At 40.3% G+C, this 14,651-nt stretch overlaps 1 protein-coding gene across 1 annotated transcript in view; it reads left to right on the top strand.

Moving 5' to 3' along the window:
* The first annotated feature begins 1,046 nt into the window (after positions 1-1,046).
* The window catches only part of LOC124722165 (latrophilin Cirl), a 799,917-nt gene continuing 786,312 nt past the window's right edge, over positions 1,047-14,651 (top strand). The window contains exon 1 of the mRNA XM_047247367.1: positions 1,047-1,560. The gene's annotated coding sequence lies outside the window, so the exon portion shown is untranslated. The remainder of the gene's footprint in view (positions 1,561-14,651) is intronic.

Below are 14,651 nucleotides of genomic sequence, written 5' to 3'. Positions count from 1 at the left end.
GTTGTACATGTTCTGTCACACAGCCTTCCAATTTAAGTCAAGAATATGGCAACTGTTAAGATGCACGGCGACTCCAATGTCAGCAATAATACTCTCAAGATCCAAAAAAGACGTGGTAGGAGAAACGCTTGAAGAGTTTTCTCTCGTCAGTTTGCTCTTCTGAAAACTTGTGCTACGCGATGCTCAGGGATTTGTATTCTCGAAACACCTACAGACAACTGGTAGTTCGGTGTAGCCCGTACTCTTCTGTGTGAAGGACTATAGAGCTCATCTCTGTCTGTTGACAGCAGTGAAGAGGCAATTGTACCCCTACTTTTGAATATAATGAGTTAATTTATCGATTGCTAAGCGTCTTAATGCATTTCACTGACCTCCATTTTCTCTCGCTACAGTCGGCATAAATTTAGCTCGATGACGAAGCACGAGCGAGTGATAAGCGGTTATAGTCACGTCATTTGTGTAATGATAAAGCAAAATGTGGATGAGTACAAGCGAAATGGTTTTAATAGAAGTGAGTCATTGTCTACTCGACAATGGTACAGGACATTTGAAATTCAGAGTCAGGGGTAACTTCAAGTTCACAGAACAATGGTGATGCATCAGATCAATAAATGGCGTGGTCGGTATAAGTTATACTCAGATATACATGGAGCTATACATGATGGAATCAGCAGGCATGCACACGCTCAGTGCTGGGTCTCCAAGTAATTAAAGTGACTAATATTCCTCTTCCTCGTCAGATGCGTACGTTTGTTTTCGACTGTGGGGCCCTGATAAAGTTACTTCTCAGCCGTAGATGTGTGTGTGATACAAGCTTTAATACGACATATTACCTGCATACAAGCGGCCGGCCTGTAAATTTCAGTTGTTTGACAACTCGAGCCCCGTTTTTGTGAGAGTTGTAGGTGCAGCTGTGTCCCCCCTCCCCGCCAAGATTCTGTCGACATGGCAACGCCGGCTGCTAGCACGCGAAGGGCCTCTGGCGGCAAACGCGGCAGGCGGGCTCCAGAGCTGGAAGCTTGGTGCCCGCCAGTCGGAGTGAGAGCGCAGCGCGGGGCGATTGTGCTGGGCTGGCAGTGCGAGACACGAGCCCTCCCCCGCTTTCGCTCGTGGCTTTTGCCAATCTCTCTGCACCATACACACTCATAGCGCCACCTCTAACAACCAGAGAAGAGCTGTCAGCTGCATTCCGCAAGCTGTAGAAACTTACCTGTCATTTATTTTATTTTTTTTTTTATTTGGACGCCGGCTTTGCGTGAAGCATGTGGGAAGAAGACTGGCAGTTGAAGACGGACGCATAACTGCTCCGGTCGTGTGAGGGGCGGTGGGAGGGAAGGTTAGGAATTATTCTGACAAAGAATTAGCGTGTGCAACAGCTATTACACAATATACAGCTGGTGTTTTAGCAAAGAAGATTTTTCACACAAGGGTATCCCTTGTGCGTCGCATGTGACTGGTTTCTTCATCAACAATGCATCTCTTGCATAATATTGTTGCTGGCGAGGTCCGACGATGACTGAGCACCCAGACTCAATCAACCCGGACCTGTGAAGAACACAGGTATGTGAATATTTACCGCCTCACATATTACAATAGTTTTACGCACTGTCACGTTTCGGGTATACAGCTTCAAAAGAAACAGTGTAGTGAAGTTCGAACTCTGTAGACTAGCAAATAACATAATTTAGTTTTCCGCACAGTGTTTACGTAGAGAGCGACGCGTGTGTTATACACGTGCGCTCGGTTGTAGGTGAGCCGCTGTTGTTTACAGACGGCTTCACTGTATTCACGCACACCGGATTGCACGCTAGTTGTAATTTTCATGCTTGATGTTTCTGCTTACGCTTAATACGTTTGCCTTCATGTATCGTAACACGTATTATATATTATTCTGAAATTCTGGTGAATTATTTGCAGATTGTCACACGCTTTCTGTAGTTGTTAACGCGATAGCGTATATTACTCTGCTTGTCATTTGATTTGTGTTGTCACTAATTGTTCGTCGATAAGGTGCGTAGCATATAAGTTTTTACTTGTTTATAATGTAGTGATCACTTTTGGGTTGACATATACTAAATATATTATTAACATGTGGCCCACGTAAATACTTTCTGGAATGTGGGTCTCAATGCTAGTAATTCGATATATTGTGTTTAATTACTCGAGACAGTACTCTTCAGAATGATAATTGGTTATAAAGGTTCTGAAGAGAGTACGGCTCTCACAATTAGTACTTTAGTGTTTGAACTATTTAAAACTGGTGCACATCTTTCGTTAATTCCTTTCCCGACCGCATTCCTTCAGCTTTATTACAGTGCCTTCCTTCACAGCACAGCCACCCTGACCCTTATAATCATACGTCGTATAACAAGTCATGTGGTTCAATCAAGAGCGCATCCTTACTCGCATTCTAATGAAGAACAATTTATCGATGACAATGTATTACCACCGCTTGACGTGTGCTACTTGAGAAGCGGCATTCGAAGTTAACGCGTACATTTTCGTCATTCACTTCTTCTAACATTGTTATCGCGAACACGTGAAGTTAACGCGTGCATTTTCGTTACTCACGTGTTCTAGCATTGTTATCGCGAACCTGTAATGTCAGAGGACATTAGGTGCTGTGGTGTCTGTTAGGTAATGATCGTTTTGCGAAAAACCGTAGCAATTATTACAAGTCTGTATACGTGAGTGCGTCGAACATTTTGTGCAGATTAACTTCTTTCTATACACTGAATAAGAAACCGATGTACAATGGTTACAGTGTGCAACCCATGAAGTGATAAGGGGTATCACGCGTTGTTAACCGTAACACTTTTCTAACCATCTCGTTCTGCTCGTTATATTTTATTTGAAACATTATTGCGAATGAAATAGGGAATCTCAGGATCATGGAAGCCAGCTACAACCATACCTAAGCGTTTGCAGTACCTACATTCGTTTATTTTCATACGTCTGAGACATGGACACGTTTATTGTTAGCGGCCCCTGGAGTTAGCGGCGGTCTAAGATAAAGGCTTAAATTTGTTAAATTGCTTAAATTTGTTACTTCTTGTGTATTCATTTTCTAGAGCATTCTCTTGTACATTCATAGGCGGCAGCATTTGGCGTTCTAACGGTATGATGGGCATTAGCACAATGCCGTAATTAAAGCAGGACTCTTCTACAGCTAGACACAAAGCCCAAGATGGCTGCTAATTTTTTTATGCGACTCGGCGACGAACAACATTTCATTTTTCCTTAGTTATTTCGTTTGATTTTTGCGCTCGCTTCTTGCAGCTAAGCGGAAAGTCGCTTATGCCGCCGGCACCATCCATCTCAAAGCTGGTCCGGTGTAGCATTCAAATTCCCTACGTGTAACGGTGGTGTTCTCTCCACCGGTGTAATAAAATGCTTTCCTTCGTGCTGTTATGAGAAAAAATACGGCTCACGTTGTTAATCACCAAAATCTTCAGTTGCATCGCTCGCAAACTAGTGCTACGTTACGGCAGGCAATACACAGATGTAAGATCTGATGTTTTTGTTGTAGGTATCTATATGTTTTTGCTATAGTAAATTCTCGCGCCTTCTGCGTGTCCCTGCAGAGATTACGTTTTGTGCTTCAATTCTATGGCTTCCAACCAGAACAAATGGTGCAGTTCGTACAGAATTTTTTTTATGCTTAGCTTGCTTTTGTTCTGCGAGTTTGGCCCTGTCGTTTCTGCAGAGCGTTATATCACTGCGTTTACTGTGTAAAACATGGAAATACAGATTAAACTTACTAAAAATTAATCAAGATATCGTAATTCGTAACAGTTACTGTGAACACAATTTCATAAATTCTTTAATTATTGATAATTAGGTTAGCAGGATCGTTGCTGACGGAGGATAATGTCTACGAAGCTCGTGAAGGATTCACGAATTGCCATTGTGCGTCTTGTAGCTATGACGTTATTTTCAATTTTAAATTACTGAAAATAGAGTAATCTAGGCCTATGACCTGAAATGATGATTGTGTCTGAGATATCATTACATTAGAATTGAAGAGGTAACAGTTTTAATTTTGTTTCTGGTGTAATCTTATAAGAGAAAAAGTTGTGTTCCCGATCGTCTCCAGACAGTTCGGGCAACGATGTTGTAAGTGTGAAAATTTATTTTGCGTCAGCCGTAACTCCTGAATCGAAATTAATTTCTTAATAGTAAGTTTTAGGTGCAATGTAAATGTTATTTTGAATTGCCCTTAAGCGGGATACTAGAATAATTTTGTTGCTTCGATTTGTCCAGTTCCGCAATAAAACCGGTATGGAAGTTTGTATTTACGCAGAAAACAGTACTTGAACTTGCTGTAGAAGTCTCCTCTTCCTTCCACTATGAATACATCACTTAGTTTTTTTTCTTGAGGCAAACAATGTAAATGAGTTTTCATACCTGCCTGAGCATTGCCAGAGGCAGAATGTATAGCTAGGCAATTCGTTTGAAATACGAAATCGCCGTACAGTTATGCGGTTTTGACAGTAATCCATGTGACCAAAGAAACGTACGTCTCACGACCGCATCAAGCTTATCAATTCTTATCTTAGATTATTCTAACGAAGAGTTTTTAAATAAATGAATCTTTCGGTATCGCTGTATAGCGGTATCGACTTCATTAAATAATATCGTTCTAATAAAAGTCAGTGGCGAATACTTACATTTGTGCAAGCTTTATTATAGCAATATTTAAAACAGAAACTAAACGACTTCGCGTAATTTCACCGGAGGTGAAGATTTACATAGGGAGATTAATTGATTTTACTTCGGTCTAGAAGTCTCAAATGCTAGGATGTGAATATGTGGCACCGGTAATTAAGGTAAGTTTCTATTAATCACATATTTACACACTGAAACATTCAGTTTTATAAAGTTACCGAGCCCTTTTGCGGTATTGCCTGTTGGTGTTTTCAAGCCTTGAGGAAATTAACAAACTGCCCTCACTTTCGATATAGGTTACAACAACTTTTACAAGTTGCTGATCCCAAGTTATCGATGCTTTCTGCTTGCTGTTGACACGGTAGCATTTCGCGTTCATTTTTCCGTTGCGCTTCGCGGGCCGCGCTCAAATCAGAATGTGCGCCGCGCGGCAGATCAAAGGAACGTGCATTTTTCTGCTGCGAGTCTCTCTGCACGCTAAAAAAAGTGTATGTTTTGTTTTTTAAAATTCGCGTTTCATGCAATATCACTGTAACAGTGTCAGCATGTGGTCGTGAAAACCGCAGAAGATCACTTGCGTAGAACACTTGGGGGGAAAAATGTATTAAGCGTTTAGAACTGTAATGAGAGAAAACGGAATCCAAAGATAGACAGATTTGCATTCCATTTTCAAACGGAAAGGATGGATAGCGCTACTATTTTGTCTCTACTTACAGCACGGCAGAGAAGTTAATTTAGAACTGGTTCTGCGCTCGACCAATTTTGAAAAATTATGTGATTTGAATTAAAAATACTGTCTATATAATCAAATTTTGGCATCGTGAGCACATATTCATGTGTACTACGCAAGTCCCTGCGCTACATTGCGAATGGTACAGTCGCTCCCTTCCCCGTGCCATATGCCCACGGCGTGAGGGAAAGTACCGACTGGGAAATTAAGTATGATGGAAGATAATCGTTATGGTTACCAAATCTATGTAAATAAAGCTATCTATTTATATTCTCATTATCGTTTCTGTTGATTCCGAGAATGCCGCAAGGAGGGACCCGCTCCTTGTGATTGCTTTTCGGGTTATTGTAAATAATGACAAAAGATTTACTACGAAATTGCACTACAGAAAAGAGAAGAGGGCTGAATGCATGAAGAGTGGTTAATTTACAGCTTCTAAGGTACTGACATGGACAACAGGCAAGCGTACTGTAGATAGAAATGGGTTTGTGAATGGTATTTCTGTAAATAATAGACACGTTCAGAACCGCATTTACCAATTTAAGGACACGTCAGAATACGAAACATAAATCGAAATTTCGTCTCCCAGCGCACTGTGACACTTTTTGAAGTCCTTAAAATGCAAAAGAATGGCGCATTTATGAACATAGAGGGCGGTAATACTCTTGGATCAGTCAGTTCACCTAATGGATAAATTTAATTACAGTATTACAATATTACAATAACTAGAAAAGGGTATGCGAAAACGAATGCCAATCGTAATAGTTTGACTAAACAGATGTTGGCTTAATCATACTTGCTGTATGAACGGGTTCGCATTTGTAAAAACGAGGCAAAAAACAGAAGTAACAACAGCTACTAGCATTATAGAATGGCAATGTATTCTACTGAGTTAGGACTAAGAGCATCCATGTCAATCAGGAACAGGCGGTTTATTTTCCGTATATTTATAAGATTTATGGAATGAAAATAAACACAAAGAAAACAATAATAATGGCACTGGAAACAAAAAGGTAAAGATAATGCTGAATGGAGAAGCATTACAACATATGCGAAGCTATGATAGAAACAGACTGGAAGAAGAGCAGTACAGAAATAGAAACCAGAATAACAGTGGCGAAACAGGCATTTCATGAGAAAAGAAGAATTTTCCACAGAAATACGGACAACTTATCTAAGGAAAAGGCTAATGCAATGCTAGGTATGGAATGTCCTCCTGTATTATATTAAAACGTGGATACTGAGGCAGAGGGGTAGAGCAAGGCTTTTGAAATGTGGGCATTACTGAGGATGGAAGGAAGAAGTTGGATGGATGGATTGATACTGAGAATAGTGGGCTAGCAATATACAAAACTCAGTATCACAACACATTCACGCTAAGCCGTACTATTAACGTCTGGCCAGAACGTTCTGTGGAAAGGTATAAAAGTAATACGAAAAATACTCAATACTGAACAACGAAGTAAAAAGTCATAGGCTGCTTTGACAGTTACATTTGAAGTTGGTATCGTAGCTTTATTTAATGGGCACTATTCGGTATCAAATAATGCTCATATCGTACGTAACAAGTGAATAAGGTGATGTGGCCAATGCATAAAAATGGAATAGCGACAGAATATTTACCAAAATATGACGCACGAAGCATATCAGCAGCGATATAACTACGTAGCCTTCTGCGTCTGGTATCTTGATGATTAAAATTCTTATGGATGTTGTATGGCGTCATAGTATACAATATTGTGATTATAAACTCAAAACCAACGTTGTGATGTTGATACAGATAGTAAGTTAGAAACGCCACTGGTACATACGGACGAAAGTGCAGAGTACCAAGGCAACCGATGACTTTGTAAGAACTTTACGTATTATGGAGTCACTGTTCTAAATACTTGGGGTCGGGAGAACACTTTGAAAGATGTCGCATATGAGAACTGTTATCGTACCATTTTACTGACAAATATCATCGAGTACTGACAACAGGGATTTACGGCGATTGGAATGCCTCGTTGTAGAAAGATTGCAATTGAGTGGTAGCTGTCTCTCAAATATAGCTACAGCGATATTAACAACACAACGACTGGAAAGAATGTTTGCAGTGCTGCAAGATATCGCATTGTCAATTCACCATCGCGTGGGGTAGCCGAGCGGTCTCAGGCGTTTTGCCACGGTTCGCGCGGCTCCCCCCGTCGGAGGTTCGAGTCCTCCCTCGGGCATGGGTGTGTATATGTGTGTGTGTGTGTTGTCCTTAGCGTAAGTTAAATTAAGTAGTGCGTAAGCTTAGGGACAGATGACCTCAGCAGTTTGGTACCATAAGACCTTACCACAAATTTCCAAAAAATTGTCTATTCACTGTTAGACGGAAGTATCGTGAAAAGAGGATCCGATAACCTACGCGCTGGCATACGTACTGACGGATTGTGCTATTTGAGCAGAGCGTTGGAATTATCCGCAAAGGTGGCGGTAAGGGGCGACCAAATACTCGCGACGTGTACCGCGGCCGGCGGAGGAGACGTAAATCTGAAAACGTGTTCGGCTACCTCCGGCCGACGTCGGGGGCAGTCGGCTCGCGGGAGCGCTGCCTCCATTCAATAAGCTGGAGGTTTCTTTGTTGATGGCTTCGGCACTGCCAATAGGGCCACCAAAGTTGAGAAGCGTTAACAAGCCCTCCCCCTTTTTACGCGTCTTTCCCCAAAGCCTTTTCTCCACTGGGGCCATCTTACCATCTGTTGTTGAAGACACAAGTAAACAGTTTCAAAAACTTGGTACCGCTCGGAGCAGACTTTCCACTCTTCTTGATCTGCGTGTTTCATTAACTCGTGGAATTATTACGCGCTACGTTTGTAAACGTTTTCTCCTTTTTGAGGGGTTTGTCAGTCTTCTGACTCGTTTTGTGTGGCCTGCTACGATTTCATCACTTTTACCGAACTCTTTATTTCAGATTAGGAGTTGCAACGAACGTCTTCAGTTGTTTACTATAAATATATATCAGTCTCTGCCGTCCTCTGTAATTTCTTCCGCGCTACGGTTCCCTTTCTTACAGTCAAAGTTATTATCTGGTGTCTTAATCTATGTTCTATCCAGTTAGCTATTCCTTTTGTCACACAGATTCTTTGAAAACCTCAGTTCTTATCTTACAGCCAGCTTAATTTCTTACATCCTTCACTTAAACCACATCTCTGGAATTTCTTCCTCAAATTAAGCCCCCTGTTTGGTACCAATAGACTTCCTTTAGGGAATTTTGCTTTCTAAATAGCAGAATTCCTTCACTTCGTCCACACTTTCACAGAGGGTGGACTGATATTACTTAACACTCCAGTGTAATCCCAGTTCTGAAACACTCTTTGATCACCGATATTCAGGCTCAGCAGTTGAATACAAATGGCTGCATCCCTGCCTAACGTCCTTCTTGTAAATATTCGGCGTATGCCCCTAAGTTCGGATGGTGTAGTAAAGTAAAGCAGTCATTAACCCTAAGAATGAGCCGAACATCACAACTCTGTTTCTATTAGAGGTGTTATTTTCTCGAACTGGGGAACCGTTTGACACAACGGTACATCGAGACCGCAGATTTAGAAGTGGAATCGTAACCACGTGTTCGTATGCTTGCTACCGGACAGGGTTACGTGAATGCCACACGCTGTTTGTCAGCTTCGGTTTCGCAGTGAACATGCCGCTCAGTATCTGGTATTACAGACCAAGTACCATCGTCTCAATTATCGTAGCTGTACCCATCCATAAAACAAAAACGTTCTCCAGTCGCTCCTCTCTATCTCTGGAACAAGCTACACAACAACACTCATTATGATGTGGTACTCAGGAAAAAGCTGAAAGTCTTAGTTTTTTTTTCATTCCTATTTACGCGCCTTTCTCCTTTCATTTTTCACGCACCAACGTCACAATGTTTTCCCCCTGTCTTTATTACTTGTTCCACGACTTCAACACCTCTCTCTCTCTCTCTCTCTCTCTCTCTCTCTCTCTCTCATTCACTCACTCATTGTTCTTGCTGTTCAGACTCTAATTGTACAAATCGCCTGAATTTTTCCACCCTGCGCAAACAAATGTAAACAGTTATTTTCGCTCTCGTTATTCTGTTTCTGTCATTATTATATCCAAATACTAAATTCCGTGTTAAATACAAAGTTATTATAACCCGTATCATAATGAACGTAATGATGAAATAGGAAGTATACCTGGCTGGATGTCAGAAAGGGTGTTATGGCCCAGATATTTTTAGGATAAATAACACAGTCAGTCCTGTGATATCAAGTCTACAACGTTTAGATTATTAAAGTAAAGTTTACAATTCGAGCTGCGAATTTCGCTGCGCTGCAAAGTGTGACTGCCATGCCCTCGTATTGGATTTTCAGAATCGCAAAAAAGTAGATAAAACTGTTTACGATTCCATTAAGTTCACATAATCCATTACAATATAGTCATTGGAAAGTTCGTGACTTTTAAAAACCAGGTATGAAACAATCTATAAGATCTTACTATTAAGCCACAATAGTGGCTCGTGCCAATAATTCTGTAACAAGCATACTATTTCTACTCTGAAACGAAGAACATGAGAGTATATCACACTAATGTCTTTGTGCACTTTCCTTTGTCCATGGCACATTATTTAAAACAAAGCTAAGCAATTACCTCTAAATTTTCCGACCACAGCTTGATATTCATATCACTGCATAAGTGATAAACACTTTAAAATTTTTATTTTTAAGTTACCAGTATTTCGTAGCATCCTTTACTTTTCGAGTTCCTTAAATAGCTACTAAATGAAACGTCGTCAATAACTGGTGTTAAATACCAAGGTTTCATCCAGATTTTGCATTTTAGCTATCCCCTGCTGTTTGCTCGGCTTATTATAACTCTTGCTGGGATGCTTCACATCCTCTTGTGCATTCTCCCTCCTATTTCTTCTGGCAGTTACCTCTTCATTTCTATCTAGTGAATTTAACAGCTTTCTGTAGCACCACATGCATCCAGTTCCCATCACCTGAATTTTGCATCTGCACAATGTAAATCGTACGCATTGTGTTTGACGTATCAGAAACAATACTAAAAGTCTCAAAACGATTTTCTCTTTGAGTTGAATTCAACAAAGTGAAAGTGTCCCAAAAATCGAGTTAGCCATTGTGATATTCGTAACAGTCACTAATTTTTGCGTTCATCGATGAAATAAATGCGAACGAAGCAAATGTCATAAGCCATTTGATGTATAATCTTGACCATGCTGCTAAGCATATTTTTGTATGCCGCCTCAGTGTTTTCTGATTACTTTCAAACCTGGTTACATATCCTACGCATCTTCATTTTCACAACAGTCATTACATCTTTCACTTAAGTCTGTACTCTGATTTGTTTCTTTCCTGTGTCTCTCACTAATTCACAGCACGCCGCTGTGCAGCCACAAGTTTTTGAGTGGTTTTCACAACAAAAGTCAGTGCCTGACTGCCATATGTGAAAACGGCTAACACAAAGTGATTATGAGCATTCCTTTCCAAATATGGGGGCGAGCTTAGTCTAGAAGACTATTTGATTTACCAAAAGAAGTCCAGGCCAGTTTTACTCTTCCGTTATTTTGTATCGCTGACCATTGAGACACTGCCTTGAACTTTGCTAAACATAAGAACTTCTCAGCTTGTTTTAGGACTACTTGTTAATTTGTCCGGTTTTCTTTTCATTGTATCCATTATAATTGTTTTAGTCTTATTATAATTAATTTTCTGGCCTAAATTCAAATTTGCTGTATTATATTTCACAATTCTGTCGTTTTTCTGCACTAAAGGCTAACCGTTTATCAGCTAAACGTAAAGTGATTTAGATACGTTCCATTTACACAATCCACCTCTCATTTCCCAGTTGAAGAGAAATGTAATAAGATATTAGCCTCGCAGAAACTGATAATAAGGTCGTTTTCAATGCTTACCATTTAGCTTTTATTTTTCTGATTTAAATGGGACTTTACACTACTCAACTAGCACATTAACACTATCGTGTGGTGTTCAGTGGATTGTAGTATTAATTTTAACTAGTTTTAACAGTCTCTCCAAATAACTTCGGTGAAGAATCTGCTCCTGTGTGTTCACGTTCTTTGCAGGATTATTATTACTACGCGCACAAACAAATGTTGGGATTTTCAGTCAACAAAAAAAGATACTCGCTTTCATATAAATTCGATTCGCTGTTTGCGTTGGCGATTATAAAAAAAAAAGTGAATATGTTGCCGATGATGATGAAATTTTGGGCCATTTTATCAATTGGAAAGAAATAGCGTAGGGCGAGTGCCTTAATGGATATCTATTCATAATGTACTCTCTCTTCTTGTACAGAGGAAAAAATTCTTTGTTTCTTGCATGTAAATGAAATACCTGTACAAGGGAAAATAGATTAGTCATTCAGAGTGCCTTCGCAAGCTTTAAATGAAATTGGCGGTAAAGGCAACGCTAATGTAACTGAGTCTAATTCGACACGACAGAAAAAGTCTGAAGAAGTATATATATGTCCACGCGTGGGTATTTGTGTGAATGAGCATGATCAGGATTTACTAAAAAAGGTAGAAAAAGCTACTAAAAGTCGTCAGCTGCTGCTGCTCAATATATTCCGTACAAAATGAAACGAGTACTTATTTTTTGATGTTCTATAATTGTATACAATGTGCGAAGTATTAGTTCTCTTCCGAGCCGGCCGAAGTGGCCGTGCGGTTAAAGGCGCTGCAGTCTGGAACCGCAAGACCGCTACGGTCGCAGGTTCGAATCCTGCCTCGGGCATGGATGTTTGTGATGTGCTTAGGTTAGTTAGGTTTAACTAGTTCTAAGTTTTAGGGGACTAATGAGCTCAGCAGTTGAGTCCCATAGTGCTCAGAGCCATTTGAACCATTAGTTCTCTTCCGTTATGAGAAAGTAATCGTAATGACTATTGCCAACACTGTCAGATATTCAAGTTCCGCAAGCTCAGATGGTAGCTCTGATGGAATTATTTTCTGCTGTAAGTAACAGGAACCTGTTAGCTGTCGTTCGTCTCGGTAGCTGCGGCGTCAGCGCGGCAGAATGCCAACCGAAAGGGCCGGCGTTCGATTCCCGGCCGGGTCGGCGATCTTCTGCGCTCGAGGATTGGGTGTTGTATTGTCCGTAGGCTCGTATCGTCGTAACTAACAGGAAAATTGTCTCCAATGCACTGTCGTATCGTCTTTCCATTAGTGAGATAGCTGCATGGGCACGAACCGAAAAATAAAACTATTGTGTGGCGTGCGCATTCCTGCCAACGCTGTACATGATTGTTGCTATTTCTTTATTGGGAATTAGAGTTCTGACATGTACACATTTAGTGTTTCCTTGATTTTCACTAATTAACTGTAAGAAATTTTGGAAATTAGGCGTCCCTGAATTTTCTATTTAACGTTCAACTGAAATGTGCAAGAATTTTCAGTAATGGACGCAAATACGTTTAATTAAAAAATTGGCACGTAAAGGTGACGAGAAGAGTTGAAGGATTGTTTCGGTTTGTTTGTGATAAAGAGTAAATACTACTCGCCCTTTTGTATGCTAACCTAATGCCAGCTGCTACAATTTCTGACGATTTTGGGGTTGCTAATGCAGTGAACAACTAGTTATCGAACCGGAAGACTTCATTTTAGATATTTTACTTTCGTTTTATTTCTGCGTGATATAAGCCATAAGATCATCACTCGAATGAGGTGTTGGCTGAAGCATTGTATTGCGTGCAGTAATGAAAATAAGCTGTATTTTACGACCATATAGCATAACTATAAAAATCTTAATGTTGGATCCGTAGACGTACGCACCATAATTGTAATGATCTCATACCTGATGATACTTAAGGACGAAACACTGTTATACTGAAATAAGAAAAGCAAACTTCAGAACTCTTAGGTTACAGCTCAATTTGCATGTACGGTATAATTGCTCGCTAGGAACTATTAATGTGTATAGTTCACTTTCTGAAGTAAAAATAAATATATGAAGAGTGGCCACGTCTTAGACAAGCACATTACATCGGGTGATACGCGGAATATTGAGAATGGTGGAACATGTACCGAGAAGTGCCCTCAGTTCGCCGGTATAAAAGTTTTTTAGAATGGAGTGGACTTGATGCCCTTGAGAACTGAATTACCATAAAAGGCAAACGCCAACAGTGGCTTCATTACTTAGTGTTTCCTATCAAAGTTCTCGGGAAGGAACCAATCACGCACTAGCACTACGTCGTTTATGAAAACATAATTGTGGGAATTTGAATTTTGCTCATCCAACACGTCGTATATGTGGAACCTAACGAAACGTATAGTGAGAATTCGTGAGAACAAGTTCGTTATTCATTACAACTCTGGCTTCTATCGGTGAGCGTTTTCCCGGGGACTGTGAAGATTTTTCCTACGCTCACGTAAGTTACAGAATGTTCCTCACTGTTAATAAATCTCAGTCGCAAACAAGGAGAACATTTCGGTATTGTGGCAAGACATGGAGGCCTCACGAAAAGTAACTCAGTTGGTTGTAGCGTTGTTAATATTGAACCACGCAGAAAAATGTCGCCCAACATAGATATGTTGTTGAAAATAAAATTGAGAACTATATTTATGTTATGTACTAATTAACATCTGTATCGTAGCCGTTTATGTTGCATCCTGTGAAACATATTGACTTATGATTATTGAGCAGGCATGTACAAGAGTAAACCCTATAAACCATCGGTGAAGTACTTAAACCTAACTAACCTAAGGACATCACACACATCCATGCCCGAGACAGGATTCGAACCTGGGGCCGTACCAGCAGCGCGATTCCGGACTGAAGCGCCTAGAACCGCTCGGTCACAAAGGCTGGCGTAAATTTATGAGACATAGAAGTTACCCCGTTTAGATAAGAATTGTAGGTGTTAGTCGTGGTGTAGTTTAAGGAAACCTGGAATTTTCCTGGTCTGCTTCAGGTAAACTTCCGGAAACATTAATCGGAATTGTTTTACCGAAATCATTTAGATGTAGATATTACCAGCGATACTCTCGCTTTCGAAAACGCATCAGTCAGAGAAAAAGTCATGCAAGCAGTAATGATATTTTGCGTACCTGTTTTTCTGTAGCAACCACTAACATATCAGTCAAGATGGTAGCATCGAATGAAAAGAATAAACTGTCTCTTGGCTACAGCTAACAGTTCACGTTTATACAGTGCTTACGGGTAGTACCATATGATTCACGCTCATAGAATAGTCTCACTTTTATTTAAAAAAACTTAAATAT

The sequence above is a fragment of the Schistocerca piceifrons genome, chromosome X, assembly GCF_021461385.2.
Source record: "Schistocerca piceifrons isolate TAMUIC-IGC-003096 chromosome X, iqSchPice1.1, whole genome shotgun sequence".
Taxonomy (NCBI): Eukaryota; Metazoa; Arthropoda; class Insecta; order Orthoptera; family Acrididae; genus Schistocerca; species Schistocerca piceifrons.
This window is presented reverse-complemented; position numbering and strand designations above follow the sequence as displayed.